We start from the raw sequence: 12,933 nt of genomic DNA, 5'->3' as shown, positions 1-12,933 counted from the left end.
AGTTTTTTGTCTTTGTCTCTCATTGATATCATGGTAATGTTAGACTCATAGGATAAGTTAGGAAGTATTACTTCCTCTTCGGTTTTTGGGAAGAGTTTGAGAAGGGTTGGTGTTTATTCTTTTTAAAATGTTCTGAAACCCTCTCTGTTGGGCTTTTCCTTGATATCCTTATATCAAAAGAGAGTCTCTTGTAGACAGCATGTAGTTGAATCTTGGCTTTTTTAAAAAAATTTTATTTATTTTTGGCTGCGTTGGGTCTTCGTAGCTGCACGCAGGCTTTCTCTAATTGCGGTGAGTGGGGGCTACTCTTTGTTGTGGTGCGTGGGCTTCTCATTGTGGTGGCTCCTCTTGTTGCAGGTGGCTTCTCTTGTTGCAGAGCATGGGCTCTAGGCACATGGGCTTCAGTAGTTGTGGCACACGGGCTCAGCAGTTGTGATGTGCGGGCTCTGGAGCGCAAGCTCAGTAGTTGTGGTGCATGGGCTTACTTGCTCCGCGGCATGTGGGATCTTCCCGGACCAGGGCTCGAACCTGTGTCCCCTGCATTGGCAGGTGGATTCTTAACCACTGTGCCACCAGGGAAGTCCTTAGTTGATTTTTTTTTTTTTTGTAGTGTACCATTTTAATTCCCTTCTTTACTTTTCTGTATATTTTTTAGCTATTTTCTTAGTCTTTACTTTGGGGATTACATTAAAAGATGATAACAACTTAGTTGGAATAATACTGACTTAGTTTAGTAGTGTAAACACACTCTACATCTCTGTCCCCCCTTTATGTTGTTATTGTCACAGGTCACATCTTTGTATGACACACTACGATTATTGTCATGCATTTGCCTATTAAATCATGTAGGAAAAGGAGACGTTACAAGCTGTAACAAAAGTATAGTAATACTAGCTTTTTATATTTACCTATGCAGTTCCTTTTACTAGTGTTCTTTATTTTTTCTTGTGGTATTGAGTTACTATCTAATACCCTTTTATTTCACTGTACATGAGGAGCCATTCTTCGGTTGCTGCTTTCAGAATTGTCTCCGTCTTTGGGTTTTGACAACTTGACTCCAATTTGTTTCACTGTGGACCTCTGTTTATCCTGTTTGGCATTGGACGTGCATATTCACATCTCAGATTTCAGAAGTTCCTGTCCATTATTTCTTCAGATATCTTTTCTGCCCCTTTCTCTTCTTTCTAGGAGTCCTGTAATGTGTATGTTGGTACATTTGATAGTGTTTCATAGGTTTCTTGGATCTGTTCATTTTTCTTCATTTTTTTCTTTCTGCTCCTTATACTGGGTAATTCTAATTGTCATTTTTTTTTCTTCACATCTTTATTGGAGTATAAATGCTTTACAGTGTTCTGTTAGTTTCTGCGGTATAACAAAGTGAATCAGCTATATGCATACATATATCCCCATATCCCCTCCCTCTTGAGCCTCCCTCCCACCCTCCCTATCCCACCCCTCTAGGTCATCACAAGTTGATCTCCTTGTGTTATGCAGCAGCTTCCCACTAGCCGTTCATTTTACATTTGGTAGTGTATATATGTCAGTGCTACTCTCTCACTTCATCCCAGCTTCCTCTTTCCCACCGTGCCCTCAAGTCCATTCTCTACATCTGTGTCTTTATTCCTGCGCTGCTACTAGGCTCATCAGTACAGGTTTTTAAAATTCCATATATATGCATTAGCATACGGTATTTGTTTTCCTCTTTCTGACTTACTTCACTCTGTATGACAGATTCTAAGTCCATCCACCTCACTACAAATAACTAAATTTCGTTCCTTTTTATGGCTGAGTAATATTCCATTGTATATATGTGCCACATCTTCTTTATCCATTCATCTGTTTTTTTTTTAATTTTTATTTTATTTATTTATTTTTGGCTGCACTGGGTTTTCATTGTGGTGTGCGGGTTTCTCATTGCGGTGGCTTCTCGTTGCGGAGCATGGGCTCTAGAGTGCAGGCTCAGTAGTTGTGGCACATGGGGTCAGTAGTTGTGGCTCATCAGCTCTAGAGCGCAGGCTCAGTAGTTGTGGCGCGCGGGCTTAGTTGCTCCGCGGCATGTGGGATCTTCCCGGACTAGGGCTCAAACCCGTGTCCCCTGCATTGGCAGGTGGATTCTTAACCACTGCACCACCAGGGAAGCCTATGGCAGGTGGATTCTTAGCCACTGCCCCACCAGGGAAGTCCTCCCATAGGTTTTGGATTGTCGTGTTTTTGTTGTCATTTGTTTCTAGGTATTTTTAAATTTCTTCTTTGATTTCTTCAGTGATACCTTGGTTATTTAACAGTACACTGTTTAGCCTCCATGTATTTGTGTTTTTTTACAGTTTTTTTTCCTGTAATTGATTTCTAATCTCATAGTGTTGTGGTGGGTAAAGATGCTTGATATAATTTCAATTTTCAGAAATTTTCCAGGACTTGATTTGTGACCCAAGATGTGACCTCTTCTGGAGAACATTCTGTGTGCACTTGAGAAGTATATTCTACCACTTTCGGGTGGAATGTCCTAAAAATATCAATTAAGTCTGTCTGGTTGTTTGTGTCATTTAAAGCTTGTGTTTTCCTTATTTATTTTCTGTGTGGATGATCTGTCTATTGGTGTAAGTGGGGTGTTAGAGTCCCCCACTATTATTGTGTTACTGTCGATTTTTCCTTTCATGGCTGCTAGCATTTGCCTTATGTATTGAGGTGCTCCTATGTTGGGGGCATACATTTTTTAAATTTTTTGTTTATTTATTTTTGGCTGCATTGCATAAATACAATTGTTATGTTTTCATTTTGAATTGATCCCTTGATCATTATGTAGTGTCCTTCCTTATCTCTTGTAACAGTCTTTATTTTAAAGTCTATTTTATCTGATATGAGTATTGCTACTCCAGCTTTCTTGTGATTTCCATTTGCATAGATACCTTTTTCCATCCCCTCACTTTCAGTCTGTATGTTTCCCTAGGTCTGAAGTGGGTCTCTTGTAGACAGCATATATACAGATCTTGTTTTTGTATCTATTCAGCCAGTCTGTGTCTTTTGGTTGGAGCATTTACTCAGTTTACATTGAAGGTGGTTATTGATCTGTGTGTTCCTATTACCATTTTCTTAATTGATTTGGGTTTGTTTTTGTGGGTCTTTTTCTTCTCCTGTGTTTCCTGCTTAGAGAAGTTCCTTTAGCATTTGTTGTAAAGCTAGTTTGGTCGTGCTGAACTCTCATAGCTTTTGCTTGTCTGTAAAGCTTTTGATTTCTCTGTCGAATCTTAATGAAGTCCTTGCTGGGTAGAGTAATGTTGGTTGTAGGTTTTTCCCTCTCATCATTTTAAATAGGTCCTGCCATTCCCTTCCGGCTTGCAGAGTTTCTCTGAAAGATCAGCTGTTAACCTTATGGGGATTCCCTTGTATGTTATTTGTTGCTTTTCCCTTGCTGCTTTTAATATTTTTTCTTTGTATTTATTTATTTTATTATTTTTTCTGCAGCACACGGGCCTCTCACCGTTGCGGCCTCTCCCGTTGCGGAGCACAGGCTCCGGATGCGCAGGCTCAGCGGCCATGGCTCATGGGCCCAGCCTCTCCGTGGCATGTGGGATCCTCCCGGACCGGGGCATGAACCCATGTCCCCTGCATCGGCAGGCGAACTCCCAACCACTGCGCCACCAGGGAAGCCCCTGTATTTAATTTTTGATAGTTTGATTAATATGTGTCTCGGCGTGTGTCTCTTCGGGTTTATCCTGTATGGGACTCTCTGTACTTCCTGGACTTGATTGACTATTTCCTTTCCCATATTAGGGAAGTTTTAAACTATAATCTCTTCAAAGATTTTCTCAGACCCTTTCTTTTTCTTCTCTTCTTCTGGGACCCCTATAGTTAAAATGTTGTTGAGTTTAATGTTGTCCCTGGGGTCTCTGAGATGTCTTCAATTGTTTTCATTCTTTTTTTCTTTATTTTGCTCCCCGGCAGTTATTTCCACCATTTTATCTTTCAGCTCACTTATCCAGTCTTCTGCCTTAGTTATTCTCCTATTGATTCCTTCTGGAGTATTTTTTTAAATATATATATATATATTTTTTGTTTGTTTGTTTGTTTTGTTTTGTTTTGTTTGTGGTACGCGGGCCTCTCACTGTTGTGGCCTCTCCTGTTGTGGAGCACAGGCTCCGGACGCGCAGGCTCAGCAGCCATGGCTCACGGGCCCAGCCGCTCCGCGGCATGTGGGATCTTCCCGGACCGGGTCACGAACCCGTGTCCCCTGCATCGACAGGCGGACTATCAACCACTGCGCCACCAGGGAAGCCCTTTAATATATTTTTTGTAATATATTTTTTTAATTTTATTTTTGGCTGTGTTGGGTTTTTGTTGCTGCACACGGGCTTTCTCTAGTTGCGGTGAACGGGGGCTACTCTCGTTGCAGTGCGCGGTGCTTCTCACTGCAGTGGCTTTTCTCATGGAGCATGGGCTCTAGGCGCGCGGGGTTCAGTAGTTGCAGCATGCGGGCTCAGTAGTTGTGGCTCACGGGCTCTAGAGCACAGGCTCAGTAGTTGTGGCACACAGACTTAGTTGCTCCGCGGCATGTGGGATCTTCCCGGACCAGGGCTCAAACCCATGTCCCATGCATTGGCAGCCAGATTCTCAACCACTGCGCCACCAGGGAAGCCCCTTCTAGAGTATTTATAATTTCAGTAGTTGTGTTGTTCATCACTGTTTGTTTGCTCTTTAGTTCTTATAGATCCTTGTTAAACGTTTCTTGTATTTTCTCCATTCTGTTCCCGTTATTTTGGATCATCTTTACTATCATTACTCTGAATTATTTTGCAGGTAGGTTGCCTATTTCGTTTTCATTTATTTGGCCTTGTAGGTTTTTACCTTTCTCCTTCGTCTGTAACATATTTTTGTTTGTTTGTTTGTTTTTTGAGGGATGGGGCTGTGTTCCTGTCTTACTGGTTGTTTGGCCTGAGGCATCCAGCCCTGGAGTTTGCAGGCAGTTGGGTAGAGCCGGGTCTTGGTACCGAGATGAAGACCTCCGGGAGGCCTCACTCTGATTGATATTCCCTGGGGTCTGAGGTTCTCTGTTAGTCCAGCAGTTTGGACTCGGAGCTCCCACCACAGGAGCTTGGGCCCGACCTGGGCACCAAGATCCCGCAAGCTGCATGGCACGGCAAAGAAAAAAAGAAAAGAAAAGAAAAAAAGGAGCAGTACAATAACAAAGAATAAAAAATAAAATAAAATTAGAAAGATAGAATTAGGGAAAATAAAAATATAGTTGAGGGCTTCCCTGGTGGTGCAGTGGTTGAGAGTCCGCCTGCCAATGCAGGGGACACGGGTTTGCGCCCCGGTCTGGGAAGATCCCACATGCCACGGAGTGGCTGGGCCCGTGAGCCATGGCCGCTGAGCCTGTGCGTCCGCAGACTGTGCTCCACAACGGGAGAGGCCACAACAGTGAGAGGCCCGCGTACTGCAAAAAAAAAAAAAAAAAAAATATATATATATATATATATATATATATACACATATAGTTGAAACAACTGCAACAAGGTAGAACAACCACAACAGAAAAAAGAAAAAAAAAGCCAAAAACCAAAAAACCAGTTGTCTTATCTTCAAGTTCATTGATCTTCCCTCTGCTGCTCAGATCTGCTCTTGAACCCTCCAGTGAGTTTTTCATTTCAGTATTGTACATTTCAGTCCCACAGTTTCTGCTTGGTACATTCTGAGCATCATTTGATGCCAACTCTGTATTGTAAGTCGCCCACCCCTTGGGGTTGCTGCATCTTGCTTGTTGAGGGTTGGAGCCACCTGTGACTTTTCCTTACTTTTTCAAAGTGTAATCCCTGAAGTTTCTGTTTAACTTTCCATGTGGTCAGCCAGTGACCTAACAAAGATTTCCTTAAATATCTAGTTCCCAAAAGGGGAAGAAACAAGTATCTTTTTGATTTCCCCTGGAAGCCACTTTTACCCATTTGAAACCAGTGTTTAAAACAATGACAGCCAATGGGCTTCCCTGGTGGCACAGTGGTTGGGAGTCTGCCTGCCAACGCAGGGGACACGGGTTCGAGCCCTGGTCCAGGAGGATCCCACATGCCGTGGAGCAGCTGGGCCTGTGCGCCACAGCTGCTGAGCCTGTGCTCTGGAGCCCGTGAGCCACAACTGCTGAAGCCCATGCGCCTGGAGCCCGTGCTCCCCAACGAGAGAAGCCACTGCAATGAGAAACCCGTGCGCCGCAACAAAGAGTAGCCCCCACTCACCACAACTAGAGAAAGACAGTGTGCAGCAACGAAGACCCAGTGCAGCCAAAAATAAATAAATAAATTTATAAAAAACAAAACAAAACAAAAACAATGACAACCAAACCTGTGCCAGCCCCGCAGTGGTCAAAAGCAGCAATCAACCGGCAGAACACAGTTCTCGTGCTTGGAGGATGGTGGCCTTATTGCCTGTCCTTCCTCCAGCAAAGCTGTGTCAGAAACGCAGGCCAGCATCCACATGGCTGTGTGCCACGGGCCAGGTGATGGGTGTGCTAGGTGCCGGCCAGCTGTGGATTCACTGGAATTTGCTGAAATTCCCTACCCTCTTCGTCAAGCTCTCTCCTGGATGCTGCAAGCGTCTGACTAGACTTGAGTTCCAGAATAGTTACTTTAGAGTTCCTGCCAGCTCAGTGGTCCTTTAGGTGGAGGGACAGAGTCCTGGAGCTTCCTACTCTGCCACCTTCCAGGACATCACTCCCTGATAACTGCCTTTGTAACAGTAACAAAATGTCTACCTAATTAACATTTTAGTTTTATAAAACTTATCATTTGGACATATATTATTCCACAGTGCCTACTTCAGGCCTTTAACTTTTTCTTTTAAATTGTGTCTTCAGCACACATTCCTAGGAACAGGATAAACGTTTTAAAGGACACTGATGTAAGTATGCAAATGCTTTCCAGAGTGGTTGTGCCCAGTACATAATGTCACCAGCACTGAATCCCTGGAAAACTCTGCCTGCCTGCCTGTCGGGGTGCAAAGCTGAGCAGAGCACAGTCTGATTTCCGCTCCACCTTCCCGCATGGACGTTGTGCTTTTAACCTCTGCTTGCAGATTAAACGGGCACGACCGTGGCCAGTGCTTCACTAACTGACTGATTACTCAGGAAACAGCATTTCTGTGTTTGGGTTTAAATGGGACCCTCCGCCCTGTCACTGCTTGTGGCCCAGATGATCTTTTGTTGGGTTGTCTAAGAACCCCTGCTCTGGGGGGGGGTCCCTTCCACTGGCGTGGATGTCCCCTGAGCCAGTGGCACCCGAGGGACTGTGGCCTACTTGAAGGGAGCCCCAAAGACCTGGGTTGGGGGGTAGGCTGGAGAGGCAGGGAGGGGCAGAGGGGCAGTGCAGTCTGAAGAAACATTTAATGGTGAAGCGTACCTGGAAAAAGAAAGGTACGCTGTCGTTTTCATCGTGCGGAACCAGAGGACACAGTCTGACAGGTTTTCCTGGCTGTTTGGTTTTGGCTTAATAGGGCTGGTCACACGAGCTGGTGACACATTTTCACAGGGGCCAAGCGTCCAGCCGGTCTTGGGATGGGGAGGGAGCACGGGCAGAGGGACCCACTGGTTCTGGATGTTGGCACTGGGCCGTCTTGGGCGGCCGCCCCTGGGCGCCTGGTCAGCTCACTCCTGTGCTGTGTCCTGCTGTCTCCTCAGCTCACGAGATCAGGAACCAATTTGTCAGCCTGCGTTTGCGGGTGACATCATCCCAGACCACAGGCTGCTTGTTAGATATTAATTGTTAACAGCTCTGGGCAGCTAGCAGTGAGTCAGATGAGCAGTTGGGGTCAGACAATCAGACAGTGAGGACCCTGGCCTGTTAGGGGGGGCTCAAGCATCCCCGAGTAAAGAGGTCATGGCATCCACCCTGAAGGTCATGGGGAGGCCAGGTGAGGTCATGCTCACAGCGTGCATGTTTGGTGCTCACGTACTAGGTTCTGTGCCTGGCCCTGTGCACACCCTTGGGGCAAAGATCCAGACAGGACATCACATCTGAGCCACAGGGCTGCTGGGAGCTGGACCTGGGCCCTCCCAGCCCTGTCCTTGGGTTGAGCCAGTCCATGGGTGCCCCCCGGGTGAATGGCCTCTCTGCTCTCCTGGAGTGGCTGGAGTGGCTGGAGGGGGCCGTGAGGCCTCTCATGCTTGCCTGGGGAATCGCCTGCCCCAGCCTGTCCCAGTTTCCTACGTGGGTCTCGGGGTCCCCTGGGGTTGTAGAGTGTTCGGACGCCTCCTCGTGGGGGTGAGTGGCTCCCCTTAACCCCTGTGGTGGTTGCACCTGTCCAGAGTCCCGCAAACTCAGCACGTGGACCACACGGACTGAGGCCTGGGCTGGTCTTCCTGCAGTGACTTAATTCCACACTGACCCTGTGACAGAACCCCAGGCTCACAAAGGGAAGTGATTGGCCTGAGGTCACAGTAGTTGCAGGCAGGTCTGGGCTCCAACCCACTCTTTTTTTTTTGGCTGCGTTGGGTCTTCATTGCTGTGTGCGGTCTTTCTCTAGTTGTGGAGAGTGGGGCTACTCTTCATAATGGTGCGCGGGCTTCTCATTGTCGTGGCTTCTCTTGTGGAGCACGGGCTCTAGGCACGCGAGCTTCAGTAGTTGTGGCGCACGAGCTCAGTAGTTGTGGCGCACGGGCTTAGTTGCTCCGTGGCACGTGGGATCTTCCTGGACCAGGGATAGAACCAGTGTCCCCTGCATTGGCAGGCGGATTCTTAACCAGTGCACCACCAGGGAAGTCCCTCCAACCCACTCTTAATCACCTTTGCAGAAAAGACTACCCTCACCTCAGGAGAGGGCTGGCCTCTGTCCTGGGCTCCTGGATGGTTGGAATGTCCTGCCTGAGAAGAGTTATCTTTGTTTACCTGCAGCCTTGGGCCATGCGAGGTGGTCTACACCAACAATGACCTATGGTGGAGTCCTTGGGCTGCACGGCATCAGCTCGACCTCTGGAGGGGCTGGAGCCTGAGGTTGGTCACGTAGGCAGCCAGCTGTCACCGGCCCCAGTAAGAGCTCTGGATGCCAAGGCTCAGGTGAGCTTCCCTGTTGCCATACCCGTGCACTGTGTCCCACACCAGTGTCAGGAAAGTAATGCTGCCTGTGACTCTGCAGGGAGAGGACAACGGAAGCTCCACTTCTGGAACTTTCCCTGGATTCTGCCCCATGCAGCCTCTTGGCTGATTTGAATCTGTCTTTTCCCTGTAACACACTGTAACCATGTTATATCAGCTTTCAAGGTGAGTTCTTTGTGTCCATGTAGCAAGTTATTGAACTTGAGAGTGATCTTGGGGAGCCTGAAACCTGTGAGTGGTGTCAGAGGTGAGGGCAGTCTTGGGGACCCTGAAATGCACACCATCTCACTGGCGCTTCTCAGCTCAGGAACTTTTACACATGAAACTAAAAGTGTTCCCCAAACTTATCCAGATGGGCCAGAGACGAGACCCCAGTGCTGTCCCCACCACCGCTCCTCTGACTTTCCTCTGCCCCCGGGCAAGTCCGACTCCTGGGCCTCCACCTCCAGCCTCTCTGTGCACGAGTGGACTTCGGTGCACTAAGCTTCCAGACCTGTGGTCCAGGAGCGCCGCTGCCCCTCAGGGAGCCTCTGGGCTGCCTGGCACCTGCCAGCCACGTCCTGGTGCGCAGTCATCTTCCTCCAGAGGAGACGGTCACGCTATTGTGGCCCCATACCCGACACAGGTGGACTGTATTGTCACCGGCAATGCATTTTCCTATCCCTTTACAGCTCCGCATATCACAGCATAGCCTTCACTGATCGACTGGCAGGGGAGGCACGGTTTTGTTTGGAATGGGCACCCATGAGCCTTTCTCAGGCTCTCCTGGTTGGATTGCCCACTCGTGTGCAACGGCCTCTGATGTGTAGGAGACCCTTAAGCCAAAGTCACTGATCTTCCTCCACGCGTAAATATGGGTTCCAGGCATTGCTTTTTTATTGGAAAATGTCAGATTATACACAGTACACCAAATTCTAGGTGGTCTAAAATATTTTCCAAATAATAGAAAATTTGAAGAGGACTAAGCATCAGACTTTTGGTAGCTGTAAGGAGAAATAATATAAAGAGAAAGATTTAAATACATAAAATATAAAGACTTCGAACTAAAAAAGAAAAAATCCAAAGTAAGTGTGAATGCTGCTGACAAGTCAGAGGTGGGAGATAATGGCTGAGAATGGTGTCACCAGAGTGAGGGGGACCCCAAAGGTCATTCCAACCTCTGATGGGACTTCCAAAAAGGGCAGACTGCCCTTAGGTCCCAGCAGGTCACGTGCTACTCCTGCTTCTTGGAAAGGCAAGTGGCAAAAATGCATGTTCCAGGCTCCTTCCCAGGGAGAGGGGCGCTGCAGCTCGCCACCCAGGTCAGTGCAGCTGAGAGCAAGAAAGGGCAGAATGACAGAGGAAGTGCACTTCCTTTGGCAAGGTGGGAAAGCAAACTATACATTTTGCAATGATTTCACCGAAAACCCTAACTTACTTGGAAGATTTAGCAAACAGAATGATTTGCACTGTGTAACTCAAGTTGTCCTGTGATGTTTCCAAAAAAACATCCCTGTACATTGAAACTACCTGACCTCTTATTTTCATCTTGACTACAACATGACCATTTCTTTTTTTTTTCCAACAGAGCATTACCTTTTTCTTCCCTTTTTTAAAAAACAATATATATATTTAATTGAAATATAGTTGATTAACAATGTTGTGTTAATTTCTGCTGTGCAGCAATGTGATTCAGTTATACATATATATATATATGTATATATTCTTTTCTAAAATATTCTTTTCCATTATGGTTTATCATATGATATTGAATATAATTCTCTGTGCTATACAGTAGGTCCTTGTTTATCCATTAAACATTAACGTTATATATAAAAGCTTCCGTCTGCTAACCTCAACCTCCCACTCCATCCCTCCCCAACCCCCTCCCCCTTGGCAACCAATAGTCTGTTCTCTATGTCCAAGATTCTGTTTCAAAAATAGGTTCATTTGTGTCATATTTTAGATTCCACATATAAGTGATATCATATGGTATTTGTCTTTTTCTTTATGACTTACTTCACTTAGTATGATAATCTCTAGTTGCATCTATTGCTGCTGCTAATGGCATTATTTTGTTCTTTTTTATGGCAGAATAGTATTCTATTGTATATAAATAGACCCCATCTTTATCCATTCATCTGTCGATGAACATTTAGGTTGCTTCCATGTTTTGGCTATTGTGAATAGTGCTGCTATGAGCATAGGGGTGCATGTATCTTTTTAGATTAGTTTTGTCTGTATATATTCCCAGGAGTAGGATTGCTGGATATGATAGTTCTATGTTTAGTTTTCTGAGGAATCTCCATGCTGTTCTCCATAGTGGTTGTACCAGTTTACATTCCCACCAGCAGTGTAGGAGGGTTCCCTTTTCTCCACACCCTCTCCAGTATTTGTTATTTGTAGACTTTTTTTTTTTTTTTTGTAGACTTTTTAATAATGGCCATTCTGACTGGTGTGAGGTGGTACCTCATTGTAGTTTTGATTTGCATTTCTCTAATAATTGGCGATGTTGTGCATTTTATCACGTGGCTGTTGGCCATCTGTATTTCCTCTTTGAAAAAATGTCTGTTTAGGTTTTCTGCCCACTTTTTAACTGGGTTGTTTTTTGTTGTTGTTGAGTTGTATGAGCTGTTTGTACATTTTAGAAATTAAGCCCTTGTCATTTGTTTGTAAACATTTTCTCCCACTCTGTACATTGTCTTTTTGTTTTGCTTATGGTTTCCTTTGCTGTGCAAAAGTTTGTAAGTTTGATTAGGTCCCATTTGTTTATTTTTGTTTTTATTTCTATTTCCTTGGGAGACTGACTGCCTCAGGTACGATTTGTCAGGCAATGTTTTGCCTATGTACTCTTCCATGAGTTTTATGGTGTCATGTCTTATGTTTAAGACTTTAAGCCATTTTGAGTTTGTTTATGGTGAGAGTGTTCTAACTTCATTGATATACATGCATCCAACTTTCCCAACACCACTTGCTGAAGAGACTGTTTTTTTTTTCTTTAACCATTGTATATTCTTGCCTCCTTTGTCAAAGATTAATTGACCATGGGTGTGTGGGCCTATTTCTGGGCTATTCTGTTCCATTGACTCATATGTTAGTTTTTGTGCCAATACCACAGTTTTGATTACTGTAGCTTTGTACTGAGTTGGCCAAAAAGTTCAGGTTTTTCCGTAAGATGTTACAGAAAAACCCGAACGAACTTTTTGGCCAACCCAATAGTATTGTCTCAAATCTGGGACGGTTATGCTTCCTGCTTTATTCTTTTTTATAAATTTATTTATTAATTTATTTTTGGCTGCATTGGGTCTTCGTTGCTGGAACTTGTGTCCCCTGCATTGGCAGACGGATTCTTAACCACTGCGCCACCAGGGAAGTCCCCTGCTTTGTTCTTTTTCCTCAGGATTTCTTTGGCAATTCTGGGTATTTTATAGTTCCATATGAATTTTAGGATTATCACTTCTAGAAGTTTTTGTGTGGAGTCTTTAGGGTCTTCTACATATTTAGTTGGTGAAAAAGTGCCTTTGGCTTTTAAGTAAAAATAAAAGACACACTTTTAATTTTCACCAAGAATTTTATTGAACAACGTATTCACTCTTTTGTTCTACCTTCCGCCATTTTTCAGGCAACTTCATAATTCCATCTTCCCAAAACTTTTTTTAAAAAATATTTATTTATTTAATTTATTTACCTTTGGCTGTGTTGGGTCTTTGTTGCTGCATGTGGGCTTTCTCTAGTTGCGGCGAGCAGGGGCTACTCTTTGTTGTGGTGCGCAGGCTTCTCATTGTGGTGGCTTCTCTTGTTGCAGAGCACGGGCTCTAGGCGTGTGGGCTTCAGTGGTTGTGGAATGCAGGCTCAGTAGTGGCTCCCGGGCTCTAGAGCACAG

The sequence above is a fragment of the Stenella coeruleoalba genome (genome assembly GCF_951394435.1).
Source record: "Stenella coeruleoalba genome assembly, chromosome: 17".
Taxonomy (NCBI): domain Eukaryota; kingdom Metazoa; phylum Chordata; class Mammalia; order Artiodactyla; family Delphinidae; genus Stenella; species Stenella coeruleoalba.
Note: the sequence above shows the minus strand (reverse complement) of the source record.